Below are 17,656 nucleotides of genomic sequence, written 5' to 3' on the forward strand. Positions count from 1 at the left end.
GCGCTCACCAGAGAGGTCTCTGGCCGATCAGGGACGTGAAGGGACGTGAAGGGCTGCCCTGGGACTGTGTCCAACACAAGCCAACCCCCACCCATTGAAGGACAGGACGCACACATGCATAGAAATCATCTGCTGCTTGTTGGGGCGGTCTGGAGGGCCCCCTGCTGGTGGTGCTTGGAGATGGCGCCTGGTGTTTCCTTGCTGTGCAACCGGGCCCGCCCCACATAAAATCAAAAGTCTATTGCGAGCAGTGAAGGCCAAGGGAATTTAAATGTAATTCAAAGAAACAAAGCACAGAGTTGGGAGCCCAGCCGGATGGCAGTGGAACCCACAACCTTCTGACTCAATAGTCAGGCGCCTTATCCATTGCACCACTGGCCCCCATACCTCTGGTGCCCTCCGTTAGCTCCTAGTGCTGTTCTTCAAGGTGCCTTTCTGAAGCAGGAGCCGCTGCAATGCCTGCTGTCCTGATTTTGTAACACACAAGGCTCACGTCCTGGCACAGTTGATAAAAGCAGGCGACAGGCAGCCAATACCTGTTGTAAGAGGCTTCCTGGCCCTACCAAAGGAAAGCAGACCCGGCGGGACTTTGAAGCCACCGTCGCTGAAGCCAGCAGCCAAACGTAAACTTACATCGGTTTGAAAATGCATCTCTGGCTTGAAGGCGGGGGCAGCAGCAATCCGGGGCTCTCGGGGGTCCGCGCACTAGGCCGCTGCCTCACCTTGCCTATCCTGGAACTCAACAGGGCCCCCCCCAAGCAAACCCTCACAGGCCCTCTGGCTTTTCTCTGGCTTGTGGGACTATTGTGATGCGTCCAGGCACACAGCACCCATCACCCAGGCATTATGACGGGAGGTGCCACTTTGCATGCAGCCTGGACCATGATCCTTTCTTCCTGCATTGCAATAGCCAAGCACACGGAACCTTTCCTTTTGGGCCAAACCAGCAGCGAGGAAGCTTGGGTCGTTGGTCTTTGCCTCTTGGTTCCATACCGGCCCCAGAACCAAACAGTTTCTTGCCAAAGTTAGAGCATAACAAGTCAACCTAGGTCAAAAGGCAGCCGATGCGCTGGCTTTTATACACTGGCCAGTTCAGCCCCAAGTGTGTGCTCGCTTCGGCAGCACATATACTAAAATTGGAACGATACAGAGAAGATTAGCATGGCCCCTGCGCAAGGATGACACGCAAATTCGTGAAGCGTTCCATATTTTTAGACACGTGCGTGCCAGGAGAGAAATACCTTTTATTGACAGAATAAAAGGGGCCCCGCTCCCGTGCTGGTCTTGTGCTTGCTCGCTGCCGCGGAAGCCCTTCCCGTTTCTCTTGATCCTCTCTGTGCTGTGCTGCACCGAGAGCGGCTGCCTTGTCCTCTGCTGGCTGCTCATTTCTATATAGCGCTTTCTATATGACCCGCCTCTAGGGGCTCATGGCAAAGAGCGCACAGCCCCTCAAGCTTCACTGCTTCTAGGCCCTACTCTTCATGAGAGCTGGCTGCCTCTAGGTGTGTGATCTCTTTACCCACTTGTGCATTCTTTGCTCAGTGTCATTCGCCAACTGCTCCTTTAAAGCAAGAGAGGGGTGGCAGGATCTGAAAGGCAGCAGATAGCACGAGAGAGAGTGTGCGTGCGTGCGTGTCTCTGTGTGTATGCAAATCACCAGTCAGCCAGGGCCTGCTGGGAGCCCATTCCGCCAGGCCCACCGGCTTTTGGACAGCTCCCAGATGGTTGGAGAAGGACCAGGCTGGGTTAGGCCACGGAGCAGAGGCCGAGCCGTTCCCTGGTGCGCTTTCTGGAAATGTCTCCCTCATTTGGAAATGTGCCCCTCAGTTGCTGAGGTCCCGAGAAGGCTCACCTGCAGCGCTCATAGAGAGGTCTCTGGCCGATCGTGGCCGATCAGGGACGTGAAGGGCTGCCCTGGGACTGTGTCCAACACAAGCCAACCCCCACCCATTGAAGGACTGGACGCACACATGCATAGAAATCATCTGCTGCCTGTTGGGGCGGTCGGGAGGGACCCCTACTGGTGGTGCTTCAAGATGGCGCCTGGTGTTTCCTTGCTGTGCAACCGGGCCCGCCCCACATAAAATCAAAAGTCTATTGCGAGCAGTGAAGGCCAAGGGAATTTAAATGTAATTCAAAGAAACAAAGCACAGAGTTGGGAGCCCAGCCGGATGGCAGTGGAACCCACAACCTTCTGACTCCTAGTCAGGCGCCTTATCCATTGCACCACTGGCCCCCATACCCCTGGTGCTCTCCGTTAGCTCCTAGTGCTGTTCTTCAAGGTGCCTTTCTGAAGCAGGAGCCGCTGCAATGCCTGCTGTCCTGATTTTGTAACACACAAGGCTCACGTCCTGGCACAGTTGATAAAAGCAGGCGACAGGCAGCCAATACCTGTTGTAAGAGGCTTCCTGGCCCTACCAAAGGAAAGCAGACCCGGCGGGACTTTGAAGCCACCGTCGCTGAAGCCAGCAGCCAAACGTAAACTTACATCGGTTTGAAAATGCATCTCTGGCTTGAAGGCGGGGGCAGCAGCAATCCGGGGCTCTCGGGGGTCCGCGCACTAGGCCGCTGCCTCACCTTGCCTATCCTGGAACTCAACAGGGCCCCCCCCAAGCAAACCCTCACAGGCCCTCTGGCTTTTCTCTGGCTTGTGGGACTATTGTGATGCGTCCAGGCACACAGCACCCATCACCCAGGCATTATGACGGGAGGTGCCACTTTGCATGCAGCCTGGACCATGATCCTTTCTTCCTGCATTGCAATAGCCAAGCACACGGAACCTTTCCTTTTGGGCCAAACCAGCAGCGAGGAAGCTTGGGTCGTTGGTCTTTGCCTCTTGGTTCCATACCGGCCCCAGAACCAAACAGTTTCTTGCCAAAGTTAGAGCATAACAAGTCAACCTAGGTCAAAAGGCAGCCGATGCGCTGGCTTTTATACACTGGCCAGTTCAGCCCCAAGTGTGTGCTCGCTTCGGCAGCACATATACTAAAATTGGAACGATACAGAGAAGATTAGCATGGCCCCTGCGCAAGGATGACACGCAAATTCGTGAAGCGTTCCATATTTTTAGACACGTGCGTGCCAGGAGAGAAATACCTTTTATTGACAGAATAAAAGGGGCCCCGCTCCCGTGCTCGTCTTGTGCTTGCTCGCTGCCGCGGAAGCCCTTCCCGTTTCTCTTGATCCTCTCTGTGCTGTGCTGCACCGAGAGCGGCTGCCTTGTCCTCTGCTGGCTGCTCATTTCTATATAGCGCTTTCTATATGACCCGCCTCTAGGGGCTCATGGCAAAGAGCGCACAGCCCCTCAAGCTTCACTGCTTCTAGGCCCTACTCTTCATGAGAGCTGGCTGCCTCTAGGTGTGTGATCTCTTTACCCACTTGTGCATTCTTTGCTCAGTGTCATTCGCCAACTGCTCCTTTAAAGCAAGCGAGGGGTGGCAGGGTCTGAAAGGCAGCAGACAGCACGAGAGAGAGTGTGCGTGCGTGCGTGTGTCTGTGTGTATGCAAATCAGCAGTCAGCCAGGGCCTGCTGGGAGCCCATTCCGCCAGGCCCACCGGCTTTTGGACAGCTCCCAGATGGTTGGAGAAGGACCAGGCTGGGTTAGGCCACGAAGCAGAGGCTGAGCCGTTCCCTGGTGCGCTTTCTGGAAATGTCTCCCTCATTTGGAAATGTGCCCCTCAGTTGCTGAGGTCCCGAGAAGGCTCGCCTGCGGCGCTCACCAGAGAGGTCTCTGGCCGATCGTGGCCGATCAGGGACGTGAAGGGCTGCCCTGGGACTGTGTCCAACACAAGCCAACCCCCACCCATTGAAGGACAGGACGCACACATGCATAGAAATCATCTGCTGCTTGTTGGGGCGGTCTGGAGGGCCCCCTGCTGGTGGTGCTTGGAGATGGCGCCTGGTGTTTCCTTGCTGTGCAACCGGGCCCGCCCCACATAAAATCAAAAGTCTATTGCGAGCAGTGAAGGCCAAGGGAATTTAAATGTAATTCAAAGAAACAAAGCACAGAGTTGGGAGCCCAGCCGGATGGCAGTGGAACCCACAACCTTCTGACTCAATAGTCAGGCGCCTTATCCATTGCACCACTGGCCCCCATACCTCTGGTGCCCTCCGTTAGCTCCTAGTGCTGTTCTTCAAGGTGCCTTTCTGAAGCAGGAGCCGCTGCAATGCCTGCTGTCCTGATTTTGTAACACACAAGGCTCACGTCCTGGCACAGTTGATAAAAGCAGGCGACAGGCAGCCAATACCTGTTGTAAGAGGCTTCCTGGCCCTACCAAAGGAAAGCAGACCCGGCGGGACTTTGAAGCCACCGTCGCTGAAGCCAGCAGCCAAACGTAAACTTACATCGGTTTGAAAATGCATCTCTGGCTTGAAGGCGGGGGCAGCAGCAATCCGGGGCTCTCGGGGGTCCGCGCACTAGGCCGCTGCCTCACCTTGCCTATCCTGGAACTCAACAGGGCCCCCCCCAAGCAAACCCTCACAGGCCCTCTGGCTTTTCTCTGGCTTGTGGGACTATTGTGATGCGTCCAGGCACACAGCACCCATCACCCAGGCATTATGACGGGAGGTGCCACTTTGCATGCAGCCTGGACCATGATCCTTTCTTCCTGCATTGCAATAGCCAAGCACACGGAACCTTTCCTTTTGGGCCAAACCAGCAGCGAGGAAGCTTGGGTCGTTGGTCTTTGCCTCTTGGTTCCATACCGGCCCCAGAACCAAACAGTTTCTTGCCAAAGTTAGAGCATAACAAGTCAACCTAGGTCAAAAGGCAGCCGATGCGCTGGCTTTTATACACTGGCCAGTTCAGCCCCAAGTGTGTGCTCGCTTCGGCAGCACATATACTAAAATTGGAACGATACAGAGAAGATTAGCATGGCCCCTGCGCAAGGATGACACGCAAATTCGTGAAGCGTTCCATATTTTTAGACACGTGCGTGCCAGGAGAGAAATACCTTTTATTGACAGAATAAAAGGGGCCCCGCTCCCGTGCTGGTCTTGTGCTTGCTCGCTGCCGCGGAAGCCCTTCCCGTTTCTCTTGATCCTCTCTGTGCTGTGCTGCACCGAGAGCGGCTGCCTTGTCCTCTGCTGGCTGCTCATTTCTATATAGCGCTTTCTATATGACCCGCCTCTAGGGGCTCATGGCAAAGAGCGCACAGCCCCTCAAGCTTCACTGCTTCTAGGCCCTACTCTTCATGAGAGCTGGCTGCCTCTAGGTGTGTGATCTCTTTACCCACTTGTGCATTCTTTGCTCAGTGTCATTCGCCAACTGCTCCTTTAAAGCAAGAGAGGGGTGGCAGGATCTGAAAGGCAGCAGATAGCACGAGAGAGAGTGTGCGTGCGTGCGTGTCTCTGTGTGTATGCAAATCACCAGTCAGCCAGGGCCTGCTGGGAGCCCATTCCGCCAGGCCCACCGGCTTTTGGACAGCTCCCAGATGGTTGGAGAAGGACCAGGCTGGGTTAGGCCACGGAGCAGAGGCCGAGCCGTTCCCTGGTGCGCTTTCTGGAAATGTCTCCCTCATTTGGAAATGTGCCCCTCAGTTGCTGAGGTCCCGAGAAGGCTCACCTGCAGCGCTCATAGAGAGGTCTCTGGCCGATCGTGGCCGATCAGGGACGTGAAGGGCTGCCCTGGGACTGTGTCCAACACAAGCCAACCCCCACCCATTGAAGGACTGGACGCACACATGCATAGAAATCATCTGCTGCCTGTTGGGGCGGTCGGGAGGGACCCCTACTGGTGGTGCTTCAAGATGGCGCCTGGTGTTTCCTTGCTGTGCAACCGGGCCCGCCCCACATAAAATCAAAAGTCTATTGCGAGCAGTGAAGGCCAAGGGAATTTAAATGTAATTCAAAGAAACAAAGCACAGAGTTGGGAGCCCAGCCGGATGGCAGTGGAACCCACAACCTTCTGACTCCTAGTCAGGCGCCTTATCCATTGCACCACTGGCCCCCATACCCCTGGTGCTCTCCGTTAGCTCCTAGTGCTGTTCTTCAAGGTGCCTTTCTGAAGCAGGAGCCGCTGCAATGCCTGCTGTCCTGATTTTGTAACACACAAGGCTCACGTCCTGGCACAGTTGATAAAAGCAGGCGACAGGCAGCCAATACCTGTTGTAAGAGGCTTCCTGGCCCTACCAAAGGAAAGCAGACCCGGCGGGACTTTGAAGCCACCGTCGCTGAAGCCAGCAGCCAAACGTAAACTTACATCGGTTTGAAAATGCATCTCTGGCTTGAAGGCGGGGGCAGCAGCAATCCGGGGCTCTCGGGGGTCCGCGCACTAGGCCGCTGCCTCACCTTGCCTATCCTGGAACTCAACAGGGCCCCCCCCAAGCAAACCCTCACAGGCCCTCTGGCTTTTCTCTGGCTTGTGGGACTATTGTGATGCGTCCAGGCACACAGCACCCATCACCCAGGCATTATGACGGGAGGTGCCACTTTGCATGCAGCCTGGACCATGATCCTTTCTTCCTGCATTGCAATAGCCAAGCACACGGAACCTTTCCTTTTGGGCCAAACCAGCAGCGAGGAAGCTTGGGTCGTTGGTCTTTGCCTCTTGGTTCCATACCGGCCCCAGAACCAAACAGTTTCTTGCCAAAGTTAGAGCATAACAAGTCAACCTAGGTCAAAAGGCAGCCGATGCGCTGGCTTTTATACACTGGCCAGTTCAGCCCCAAGTGTGTGCTCGCTTCGGCAGCACATATACTAAAATTGGAACGATACAGAGAAGATTAGCATGGCCCCTGCGCAAGGATGACACGCAAATTCGTGAAGCGTTCCATATTTTTAGACACGTGCGTGCCAGGAGAGAAATACCTTTTATTGACAGAATAAAAGGGGCCCCGCTCCCGTGCTCGTCTTGTGCTTGCTCGCTGCCGCGGAAGCCCTTCCCGTTTCTCTTGATCCTCTCTGTGCTGTGCTGCACCGAGAGCGGCTGCCTTGTCCTCTGCTGGCTGCTCATTTCTATATAGCGCTTTCTATATGACCCGCCTCTAGGGGCTCATGGCAAAGAGCGCACAGCCCCTCAAGCTTCACTGCTTCTAGGCCCTACTCTTCATGAGAGCTGGCTGCCTCTAGGTGTGTGATCTCTTTACCCACTTGTGCATTCTTTGCTCAGTGTCATTCGCCAACTGCTCCTTTAAAGCAAGCGAGGGGTGGCAGGGTCTGAAAGGCAGCAGACAGCACGAGAGAGAGTGTGCGTGCGTGCGTGTGTCTGTGTGTATGCAAATCAGCAGTCAGCCAGGGCCTGCTGGGAGCCCATTCCGCCAGGCCCACCGGCTTTTGGACAGCTCCCAGATGGTTGGAGAAGGACCAGGCTGGGTTAGGCCACGAAGCAGAGGCTGAGCCGTTCCCTGGTGCGCTTTCTGGAAATGTCTCCCTCATTTGGAAATGTGCCCCTCAGTTGCTGAGGTCCCGAGAAGGCTCGCCTGCGGCGCTCACCAGAGAGGTCTCTGGCCGATCGTGGCCGATCAGGGACGTGAAGGGCTGCCCTGGGACTGTGTCCAACACAAGCCAACCCCCACCCATTGAAGGACAGGACGCACACATGCATAGAAATCATCTGCTGCTTGTTGGGGCGGTCTGGAGGGCCCCCTGCTGGTGGTGCTTGGAGATGGCGCCTGGTGTTTCCTTGCTGTGCAACCGGGCCCGCCCCACATAAAATCAAAAGTCTATTGCGAGCAGTGAAGGCCAAGGGAATTTAAATGTAATTCAAAGAAACAAAGCACAGAGTTGGGAGCCCAGCCGGATGGCAGTGGAACCCACAACCTTCTGACTCAATAGTCAGGCGCCTTATCCATTGCACCACTGGCCCCCATACCTCTGGTGCCCTCCGTTAGCTCCTAGTGCTGTTCTTCAAGGTGCCTTTCTGAAGCAGGAGCCGCTGCAATGCCTGCTGTCCTGATTTTGTAACACACAAGGCTCACGTCCTGGCACAGTTGATAAAAGCAGGCGACAGGCAGCCAATACCTGTTGTAAGAGGCTTCCTGGCCCTACCAAAGGAAAGCAGACCCGGCGGGACTTTGAAGCCACCGTCGCTGAAGCCAGCAGCCAAACGTAAACTTACATCGGTTTGAAAATGCATCTCTGGCTTGAAGGCGGGGGCAGCAGCAATCCGGGGCTCTCGGGGGTCCGCGCACTAGGCCGCTGCCTCACCTTGCCTATCCTGGAACTCAACAGGGCCCCCCCCAAGCAAACCCTCACAGGCCCTCTGGCTTTTCTCTGGCTTGTGGGACTATTGTGATGCGTCCAGGCACACAGCACCCATCACCCAGGCATTATGACGGGAGGTGCCACTTTGCATGCAGCCTGGACCATGATCCTTTCTTCCTGCATTGCAATAGCCAAGCACACGGAACCTTTCCTTTTGGGCCAAACCAGCAGCGAGGAAGCTTGGGTCGTTGGTCTTTGCCTCTTGGTTCCATACCGGCCCCAGAACCAAACAGTTTCTTGCCAAAGTTAGAGCATAACAAGTCAACCTAGGTCAAAAGGCAGCCGATGCGCTGGCTTTTATACACTGGCCAGTTCAGCCCCAAGTGTGTGCTCGCTTCGGCAGCACATATACTAAAATTGGAACGATACAGAGAAGATTAGCATGGCCCCTGCGCAAGGATGACACGCAAATTCGTGAAGCGTTCCATATTTTTAGACACGTGCGTGCCAGGAGAGAAATACCTTTTATTGACAGAATAAAAGGGGCCCCGCTCCCGTGCTGGTCTTGTGCTTGCTCGCTGCCGCGGAAGCCCTTCCCGTTTCTCTTGATCCTCTCTGTGCTGTGCTGCACCGAGAGCGGCTGCCTTGTCCTCTGCTGGCTGCTCATTTCTATATAGCGCTTTCTATATGACCCGCCTCTAGGGGCTCATGGCAAAGAGCGCACAGCCCCTCAAGCTTCACTGCTTCTAGGCCCTACTCTTCATGAGAGCTGGCTGCCTCTAGGTGTGTGATCTCTTTACCCACTTGTGCATTCTTTGCTCAGTGTCATTCGCCAACTGCTCCTTTAAAGCAAGAGAGGGGTGGCAGGATCTGAAAGGCAGCAGATAGCACGAGAGAGAGTGTGCGTGCGTGCGTGTCTCTGTGTGTATGCAAATCACCAGTCAGCCAGGGCCTGCTGGGAGCCCATTCCGCCAGGCCCACCGGCTTTTGGACAGCTCCCAGATGGTTGGAGAAGGACCAGGCTGGGTTAGGCCACGGAGCAGAGGCCGAGCCGTTCCCTGGTGCGCTTTCTGGAAATGTCTCCCTCATTTGGAAATGTGCCCCTCAGTTGCTGAGGTCCCGAGAAGGCTCACCTGCAGCGCTCATAGAGAGGTCTCTGGCCGATCGTGGCCGATCAGGGACGTGAAGGGCTGCCCTGGGACTGTGTCCAACACAAGCCAACCCCCACCCATTGAAGGACTGGACGCACACATGCATAGAAATCATCTGCTGCCTGTTGGGGCGGTCGGGAGGGACCCCTACTGGTGGTGCTTCAAGATGGCGCCTGGTGTTTCCTTGCTGTGCAACCGGGCCCGCCCCACATAAAATCAAAAGTCTATTGCGAGCAGTGAAGGCCAAGGGAATTTAAATGTAATTCAAAGAAACAAAGCACAGAGTTGGGAGCCCAGCCGGATGGCAGTGGAACCCACAACCTTCTGACTCCTAGTCAGGCGCCTTATCCATTGCACCACTGGCCCCCATACCCCTGGTGCTCTCCGTTAGCTCCTAGTGCTGTTCTTCAAGGTGCCTTTCTGAAGCAGGAGCCGCTGCAATGCCTGCTGTCCTGATTTTGTAACACACAAGGCTCACGTCCTGGCACAGTTGATAAAAGCAGGCGACAGGCAGCCAATACCTGTTGTAAGAGGCTTCCTGGCCCTACCAAAGGAAAGCAGACCCGGCGGGACTTTGAAGCCACCGTCGCTGAAGCCAGCAGCCAAACGTAAACTTACATCGGTTTGAAAATGCATCTCTGGCTTGAAGGCGGGGGCAGCAGCAATCCGGGGCTCTCGGGGGTCCGCGCACTAGGCCGCTGCCTCACCTTGCCTATCCTGGAACTCAACAGGGCCCCCCCCAAGCAAACCCTCACAGGCCCTCTGGCTTTTCTCTGGCTTGTGGGACTATTGTGATGCGTCCAGGCACACAGCACCCATCACCCAGGCATTATGACGGGAGGTGCCACTTTGCATGCAGCCTGGACCATGATCCTTTCTTCCTGCATTGCAATAGCCAAGCACACGGAACCTTTCCTTTTGGGCCAAACCAGCAGCGAGGAAGCTTGGGTCGTTGGTCTTTGCCTCTTGGTTCCATACCGGCCCCAGAACCAAACAGTTTCTTGCCAAAGTTAGAGCATAACAAGTCAACCTAGGTCAAAAGGCAGCCGATGCGCTGGCTTTTATACACTGGCCAGTTCAGCCCCAAGTGTGTGCTCGCTTCGGCAGCACATATACTAAAATTGGAACGATACAGAGAAGATTAGCATGGCCCCTGCGCAAGGATGACACGCAAATTCGTGAAGCGTTCCATATTTTTAGACACGTGCGTGCCAGGAGAGAAATACCTTTTATTGACAGAATAAAAGGGGCCCCGCTCCCGTGCTCGTCTTGTGCTTGCTCGCTGCCGCGGAAGCCCTTCCCGTTTCTCTTGATCCTCTCTGTGCTGTGCTGCACCGAGAGCGGCTGCCTTGTCCTCTGCTGGCTGCTCATTTCTATATAGCGCTTTCTATATGACCCGCCTCTAGGGGCTCATGGCAAAGAGCGCACAGCCCCTCAAGCTTCACTGCTTCTAGGCCCTACTCTTCATGAGAGCTGGCTGCCTCTAGGTGTGTGATCTCTTTACCCACTTGTGCATTCTTTGCTCAGTGTCATTCGCCAACTGCTCCTTTAAAGCAAGCGAGGGGTGGCAGGGTCTGAAAGGCAGCAGACAGCACGAGAGAGAGTGTGCGTGCGTGCGTGTGTCTGTGTGTATGCAAATCAGCAGTCAGCCAGGGCCTGCTGGGAGCCCATTCCGCCAGGCCCACCGGCTTTTGGACAGCTCCCAGATGGTTGGAGAAGGACCAGGCTGGGTTAGGCCACGGAGCAGAGGCTGAGCCGTTCCCTGGTGCGCTTTCTGGAAATGTCTCCCTCATTTGGAAATGTGCCCCTCGGTTGCTGAGGTCCCGAGAAGGCTCGCCTGCGGCGCTCACCAGAGAGGTCTCTGGCCGATCGTGGCCGATCAGGGACGTGAAGGGCTGCCCTGGGACTGTGTCCAACACAAGCCAACCCCCACCCATTGAAGGACAGGACGCACACATGCATAGAAATCATCTGCTGCCTGTTGGGGCGGTCGGGAGGGACCCCTACTGGTGGTGCTTCAAGATGGCGCCTGGTGTTTCCTTGCTGTGCAACCGGGCCCGCCCCACATAAAATCAAAAGTCTATTGCGAGCAGTGAAGGCCAAGGGAATTTAAATGTAATTCAAAGAAACAAAGCACAGAGTTGGGAGCCCAGCCGGATGGCAGTGGAACCCACAACCTTCTGACTCAATAGTCAGGCGCCTTATCCATTGCACCACTGGCCCCCATACCTCTGGTGCCCTCCGTTAGCTCCTAGTGCTGTTCTTCAAGGTGCCTTTCTGAAGCAGGAGCCGCTGCAATGCCTGCTGTCCTGATTTTGTAACACACAAGGCTCACGTCCTGGCACAGTTGATAAAAGCAGGCGACAGGCAGCCAATACCTGTTGTAAGAGGCTTCCTGGCCCTACCAAAGGAAAGCAGACCCGGCGGGACTTTGAAGCCACCGTCGCTGAAGCCAGCAGCCAAACGTAAACTTACATCGGTTTGAAAATGCATCTCTGGCTTGAAGGCGGGGGCAGCAGCAATCCGGGGCTCTCGGGGGTCCGCGCACTAGGCCGCTGCCTCACCTTGCCTATCCTGGAACTCAACAGGGCCCCCCCCAAGCAAACCCTCACAGGCCCTCTGGCTTTTCTCTGGCTTGTGGGACTATTGTGATGCGTCCAGGCACACAGCACCCATCACCCAGGCATTATGACGGGAGGTGCCACTTTGCATGCAGCCTGGACCATGATCCTTTCTTCCTGCATTGCAATAGCCAAGCACACGGAACCTTTCCTTTTGGGCCAAACCAGCAGCGAGGAAGCTTGGGTCGTTGGTCTTTGCCTCTTGGTTCCATACCGGCCCCAGAACCAAACAGTTTCTTGCCAAAGTTAGAGCATAACAAGTCAACCTAGGTCAAAAGGCAGCCGATGCGCTGGCTTTTATACACTGGCCAGTTCAGCCCCAAGTGTGTGCTCGCTTCGGCAGCACATATACTAAAATTGGAACGATACAGAGAAGATTAGCATGGCCCCTGCGCAAGGATGACACGCAAATTCGTGAAGCGTTCCATATTTTTAGACACGTGCGTGCCAGGAGAGAAATACCTTTTATTGACAGAATAAAAGGGGCCCCGCTCCCGTGCTGGTCTTGTGCTTGCTCGCTGCCGCGGAAGCCCTTCCCGTTTCTCTTGATCCTCTCTGTGCTGTGCTGCACCGAGAGCGGCTGCCTTGTCCTCTGCTGGCTGCTCATTTCTATATAGCGCTTTCTATATGACCCGCCTCTAGGGGCTCATGGCAAAGAGCGCACAGCCCCTCAAGCTTCACTGCTTCTAGGCCCTACTCTTCATGAGAGCTGGCTGCCTCTAGGTGTGTGATCTCTTTACCCACTTGTGCATTCTTTGCTCAGTGTCATTCGCCAACTGCTCCTTTAAAGCAAGAGAGGGGTGGCAGGATCTGAAAGGCAGCAGATAGCACGAGAGAGAGTGTGCGTGCGTGCGTGTCTCTGTGTGTATGCAAATCACCAGTCAGCCAGGGCCTGCTGGGAGCCCATTCCGCCAGGCCCACCGGCTTTTGGACAGCTCCCAGATGGTTGGAGAAGGACCAGGCTGGGTTAGGCCACGGAGCAGAGGCCGAGCCGTTCCCTGGTGCGCTTTCTGGAAATGTCTCCCTCATTTGGAAATGTGCCCCTCAGTTGCTGAGGTCCCGAGAAGGCTCACCTGCAGCGCTCATAGAGAGGTCTCTGGCCGATCGTGGCCGATCAGGGACGTGAAGGGCTGCCCTGGGACTGTGTCCAACACAAGCCAACCCCCACCCATTGAAGGACTGGACGCACACATGCATAGAAATCATCTGCTGCCTGTTGGGGCGGTCGGGAGGGACCCCTACTGGTGGTGCTTCAAGATGGCGCCTGGTGTTTCCTTGCTGTGCAACCGGGCCCGCCCCACATAAAATCAAAAGTCTATTGCGAGCAGTGAAGGCCAAGGGAATTTAAATGTAATTCAAAGAAACAAAGCACAGAGTTGGGAGCCCAGCCGGATGGCAGTGGAACCCACAACCTTCTGACTCCTAGTCAGGCGCCTTATCCATTGCACCACTGGCCCCCATACCCCTGGTGCTCTCCGTTAGCTCCTAGTGCTGTTCTTCAAGGTGCCTTTCTGAAGCAGGAGCCGCTGCAATGCCTGCTGTCCTGATTTTGTAACACACAAGGCTCACGTCCTGGCACAGTTGATAAAAGCAGGCGACAGGCAGCCAATACCTGTTGTAAGAGGCTTCCTGGCCCTACCAAAGGAAAGCAGACCCGGCGGGACTTTGAAGCCACCGTCGCTGAAGCCAGCAGCCAAACGTAAACTTACATCGGTTTGAAAATGCATCTCTGGCTTGAAGGCGGGGGCAGCAGCAATCCGGGGCTCTCGGGGGTCCGCGCACTAGGCCGCTGCCTCACCTTGCCTATCCTGGAACTCAACAGGGCCCCCCCCAAGCAAACCCTCACAGGCCCTCTGGCTTTTCTCTGGCTTGTGGGACTATTGTGATGCGTCCAGGCACACAGCACCCATCACCCAGGCATTATGACGGGAGGTGCCACTTTGCATGCAGCCTGGACCATGATCCTTTCTTCCTGCATTGCAATAGCCAAGCACACGGAACCTTTCCTTTTGGGCCAAACCAGCAGCGAGGAAGCTTGGGTCGTTGGTCTTTGCCTCTTGGTTCCATACCGGCCCCAGAACCAAACAGTTTCTTGCCAAAGTTAGAGCATAACAAGTCAACCTAGGTCAAAAGGCAGCCGATGCGCTGGCTTTTATACACTGGCCAGTTCAGCCCCAAGTGTGTGCTCGCTTCGGCAGCACATATACTAAAATTGGAACGATACAGAGAAGATTAGCATGGCCCCTGCGCAAGGATGACACGCAAATTCGTGAAGCGTTCCATATTTTTAGACACGTGCGTGCCAGGAGAGAAATACCTTTTATTGACAGAATAAAAGGGGCCCCGCTCCCGTGCTCGTCTTGTGCTTGCTCGCTGCCGCGGAAGCCCTTCCCGTTTCTCTTGATCCTCTCTGTGCTGTGCTGCACCGAGAGCGGCTGCCTTGTCCTCTGCTGGCTGCTCATTTCTATATAGCGCTTTCTATATGACCCGCCTCTAGGGGCTCATGGCAAAGAGCGCACAGCCCCTCAAGCTTCACTGCTTCTAGGCCCTACTCTTCATGAGAGCTGGCTGCCTCTAGGTGTGTGATCTCTTTACCCACTTGTGCATTCTTTGCTCAGTGTCATTCGCCAACTGCTCCTTTAAAGCAAGCGAGGGGTGGCAGGGTCTGAAAGGCAGCAGACAGCACGAGAGAGAGTGTGCGTGCGTGCGTGTGTCTGTGTGTATGCAAATCAGCAGTCAGCCAGGGCCTGCTGGGAGCCCATTCCGCCAGGCCCACCGGCTTTTGGACAGCTCCCAGATGGTTGGAGAAGGACCAGGCTGGGTTAGGCCACGAAGCAGAGGCTGAGCCGTTCCCTGGTGCGCTTTCTGGAAATGTCTCCCTCATTTGGAAATGTGCCCCTCAGTTGCTGAGGTCCCGAGAAGGCTCGCCTGCGGCGCTCACCAGAGAGGTCTCTGGCCGATCGTGGCCGATCAGGGACGTGAAGGGCTGCCCTGGGACTGTGTCCAACACAAGCCAACCCCCACCCATTGAAGGACAGGACGCACACATGCATAGAAATCATCTGCTGCTTGTTGGGGCGGTCTGGAGGGCCCCCTGCTGGTGGTGCTTGGAGATGGCGCCTGGTGTTTCCTTGCTGTGCAACCGGGCCCGCCCCACATAAAATCAAAAGTCTATTGCGAGCAGTGAAGGCCAAGGGAATTTAAATGTAATTCAAAGAAACAAAGCACAGAGTTGGGAGCCCAGCCGGATGGCAGTGGAACCCACAACCTTCTGACTCAATAGTCAGGCGCCTTATCCATTGCACCACTGGCCCCCATACCTCTGGTGCCCTCCGTTAGCTCCTAGTGCTGTTCTTCAAGGTGCCTTTCTGAAGCAGGAGCCGCTGCAATGCCTGCTGTCCTGATTTTGTAACACACAAGGCTCACGTCCTGGCACAGTTGATAAAAGCAGGCGACAGGCAGCCAATACCTGTTGTAAGAGGCTTCCTGGCCCTACCAAAGGAAAGCAGACCCGGCGGGACTTTGAAGCCACCGTCGCTGAAGCCAGCAGCCAAACGTAAACTTACATCGGTTTGAAAATGCATCTCTGGCTTGAAGGCGGGGGCAGCAGCAATCCGGGGCTCTCGGGGGTCCGCGCACTAGGCCGCTGCCTCACCTTGCCTATCCTGGAACTCAACAGGGCCCCCCCCAAGCAAACCCTCACAGGCCCTCTGGCTTTTCTCTGGCTTGTGGGACTATTGTGATGCGTCCAGGCACACAGCACCCATCACCCAGGCATTATGACGGGAGGTGCCACTTTGCATGCAGCCTGGACCATGATCCTTTCTTCCTGCATTGCAATAGCCAAGCACACGGAACCTTTCCTTTTGGGCCAAACCAGCAGCGAGGAAGCTTGGGTCGTTGGTCTTTGCCTCTTGGTTCCATACCGGCCCCAGAACCAAACAGTTTCTTGCCAAAGTTAGAGCATAACAAGTCAACCTAGGTCAAAAGGCAGCCGATGCGCTGGCTTTTATACACTGGCCAGTTCAGCCCCAAGTGTGTGCTCGCTTCGGCAGCACATATACTAAAATTGGAACGATACAGAGAAGATTAGCATGGCCCCTGCGCAAGGATGACACGCAAATTCGTGAAGCGTTCCATATTTTTAGACACGTGCGTGCCAGGAGAGAAATACCTTTTATTGACAGAATAAAAGGGGCCCCGCTCCCGTGCTGGTCTTGTGCTTGCTCGCTGCCGCGGAAGCCCTTCCCGTTTCTCTTGATCCTCTCTGTGCTGTGCTGCACCGAGAGCGGCTGCCTTGTCCTCTGCTGGCTGCTCATTTCTATATAGCGCTTTCTATATGACCCGCCTCTAGGGGCTCATGGCAAAGAGCGCACAGCCCCTCAAGCTTCACTGCTTCTAGGCCCTACTCTTCATGAGAGCTGGCTGCCTCTAGGTGTGTGATCTCTTTACCCACTTGTGCATTCTTTGCTCAGTGTCATTCGCCAACTGCTCCTTTAAAGCAAGAGAGGGGTGGCAGGATCTGAAAGGCAGCAGATAGCACGAGAGAGAGTGTGCGTGCGTGCGTGTCTCTGTGTGTATGCAAATCACCAGTCAGCCAGGGCCTGCTGGGAGCCCATTCCGCCAGGCCCACCGGCTTTTGGACAGCTCCCAGATGGTTGGAGAAGGACCAGGCTGGGTTAGGCCACGGAGCAGAGGCCGAGCCGTTCCCTGGTGCGCTTTCTGGAAATGTCTCCCTCATTTGGAAATGTGCCCCTCAGTTGCTGAGGTCCCGAGAAGGCTCACCTGCAGCGCTCATAGAGAGGTCTCTGGCCGATCGTGGCCGATCAGGGACGTGAAGGGCTGCCCTGGGACTGTGTCCAACACAAGCCAACCCCCACCCATTGAAGGACTGGACGCACACATGCATAGAAATCATCTGCTGCCTGTTGGGGCGGTCGGGAGGGACCCCTACTGGTGGTGCTTCAAGATGGCGCCTGGTGTTTCCTTGCTGTGCAACCGGGCCCGCCCCACATAAAATCAAAAGTCTATTGCGAGCAGTGAAGGCCAAGGGAATTTAAATGTAATTCAAAGAAACAAAGCACAGAGTTGGGAGCCCAGCCGGATGGCAGTGGAACCCACAACCTTCTGACTCCTAGTCAGGCGCCTTATCCATTGCACCACTGGCCCCCATACCCCTGGTGCTCTCCGTTAGCTCCTAGTGCTGTTCTTCAAGGTGCCTTTCTGAAGCAGGAGCCGCTGCAATGCCTGCTGTCCTGATTTTGTAACACACAAGGCTCACGTCCTGGCACAGTTGATAAAAGCAGGCGACAGGCAGCCAATACCTGTTGTAAGAGGCTTCCTGGCCCTACCAAAGGAAAGCAGACCCGGCGGGACTTTGAAGCCACCGTCGCTGAAGCCAGCAGCCAAACGTAAACTTACATCGGTTTGAAAATGCATCTCTGGCTTGAAGGCGGGGGCAGCAGCAATCCGGGGCTCTCGGGGGTCCGCGCACTAGGCCGCTGCCTCACCTTGCCTATCCTGGAACTCAACAGGGCCCCCCCCAAGCAAACCCTCACAGGCCCTCTGGCTTTTCTCTGGCTTGTGGGACTATTGTGATGCGTCCAGGCACACAGCACCCATCACCCAGGCATTATGACGGGAGGTGCCACTTTGCATGCAGCCTGGACCATGATCCTTTCTTCCTGCATTGCAATAGCCAAGCACACGGAACCTTTCCTTTTGGGCCAAACCAGCAGCGA

The 17,656-nt window shown here is 55.5% G+C and overlaps 9 non-coding genes across 9 annotated transcripts; all 9 read left to right on the plus strand.

Moving 5' to 3' along the window:
- Positions 1-1,106: 1,106 nt before the first annotated feature.
- On the plus strand, positions 1,107-1,213 carry LOC138512893 (U6 spliceosomal RNA). The gene has a single exon (XR_011281600.1). It is a non-coding gene; the product is annotated as a U6 spliceosomal RNA (small nuclear RNA).
- Positions 1,214-2,961: 1,748 nt separating this feature from the next.
- LOC138512894 (U6 spliceosomal RNA) lies at positions 2,962-3,068 on the plus strand. The gene has a single exon (XR_011281601.1). It is a non-coding gene; the product is annotated as a U6 spliceosomal RNA (small nuclear RNA).
- A 1,750-nt stretch (positions 3,069-4,818) lies between these two features.
- On the plus strand, positions 4,819-4,925 carry LOC138512895 (U6 spliceosomal RNA). The gene has a single exon (XR_011281602.1). It is a non-coding gene; the product is annotated as a U6 spliceosomal RNA (small nuclear RNA).
- A 1,748-nt stretch (positions 4,926-6,673) lies between these two features.
- On the plus strand, positions 6,674-6,780 carry LOC138512896 (U6 spliceosomal RNA). The gene has a single exon (XR_011281603.1). It is a non-coding gene; the product is annotated as a U6 spliceosomal RNA (small nuclear RNA).
- Positions 6,781-8,530: 1,750 nt separating this feature from the next.
- Positions 8,531-8,637, plus strand: LOC138512897 (U6 spliceosomal RNA). Its single transcript, XR_011281604.1, has one exon. It is a non-coding gene; the product is annotated as a U6 spliceosomal RNA (small nuclear RNA).
- A 1,748-nt stretch (positions 8,638-10,385) lies between these two features.
- On the plus strand, positions 10,386-10,492 carry LOC138512898 (U6 spliceosomal RNA). The gene has a single exon (XR_011281605.1). It is a non-coding gene; the product is annotated as a U6 spliceosomal RNA (small nuclear RNA).
- A 1,750-nt stretch (positions 10,493-12,242) lies between these two features.
- Positions 12,243-12,349, plus strand: LOC138512900 (U6 spliceosomal RNA). Its single transcript, XR_011281606.1, has one exon. It is a non-coding gene; the product is annotated as a U6 spliceosomal RNA (small nuclear RNA).
- Positions 12,350-14,097: 1,748 nt separating this feature from the next.
- On the plus strand, positions 14,098-14,204 carry LOC138512901 (U6 spliceosomal RNA). Its single transcript, XR_011281607.1, has one exon. It is a non-coding gene; the product is annotated as a U6 spliceosomal RNA (small nuclear RNA).
- Positions 14,205-15,954: 1,750 nt separating this feature from the next.
- Positions 15,955-16,061, plus strand: LOC138512902 (U6 spliceosomal RNA). The gene has a single exon (XR_011281608.1). It is a non-coding gene; the product is annotated as a U6 spliceosomal RNA (small nuclear RNA).
- Positions 16,062-17,656: the final 1,595 nt, after the last annotated feature.

Source organism: Ambystoma mexicanum, chromosome 6p (assembly GCF_040938575.1).
Source record: "Ambystoma mexicanum isolate Mex_15411 chromosome 6p, UKY_AmexF1_1, whole genome shotgun sequence".
Classification (NCBI taxonomy): Eukaryota; Metazoa; Chordata; class Amphibia; order Caudata; family Ambystomatidae; genus Ambystoma; species Ambystoma mexicanum.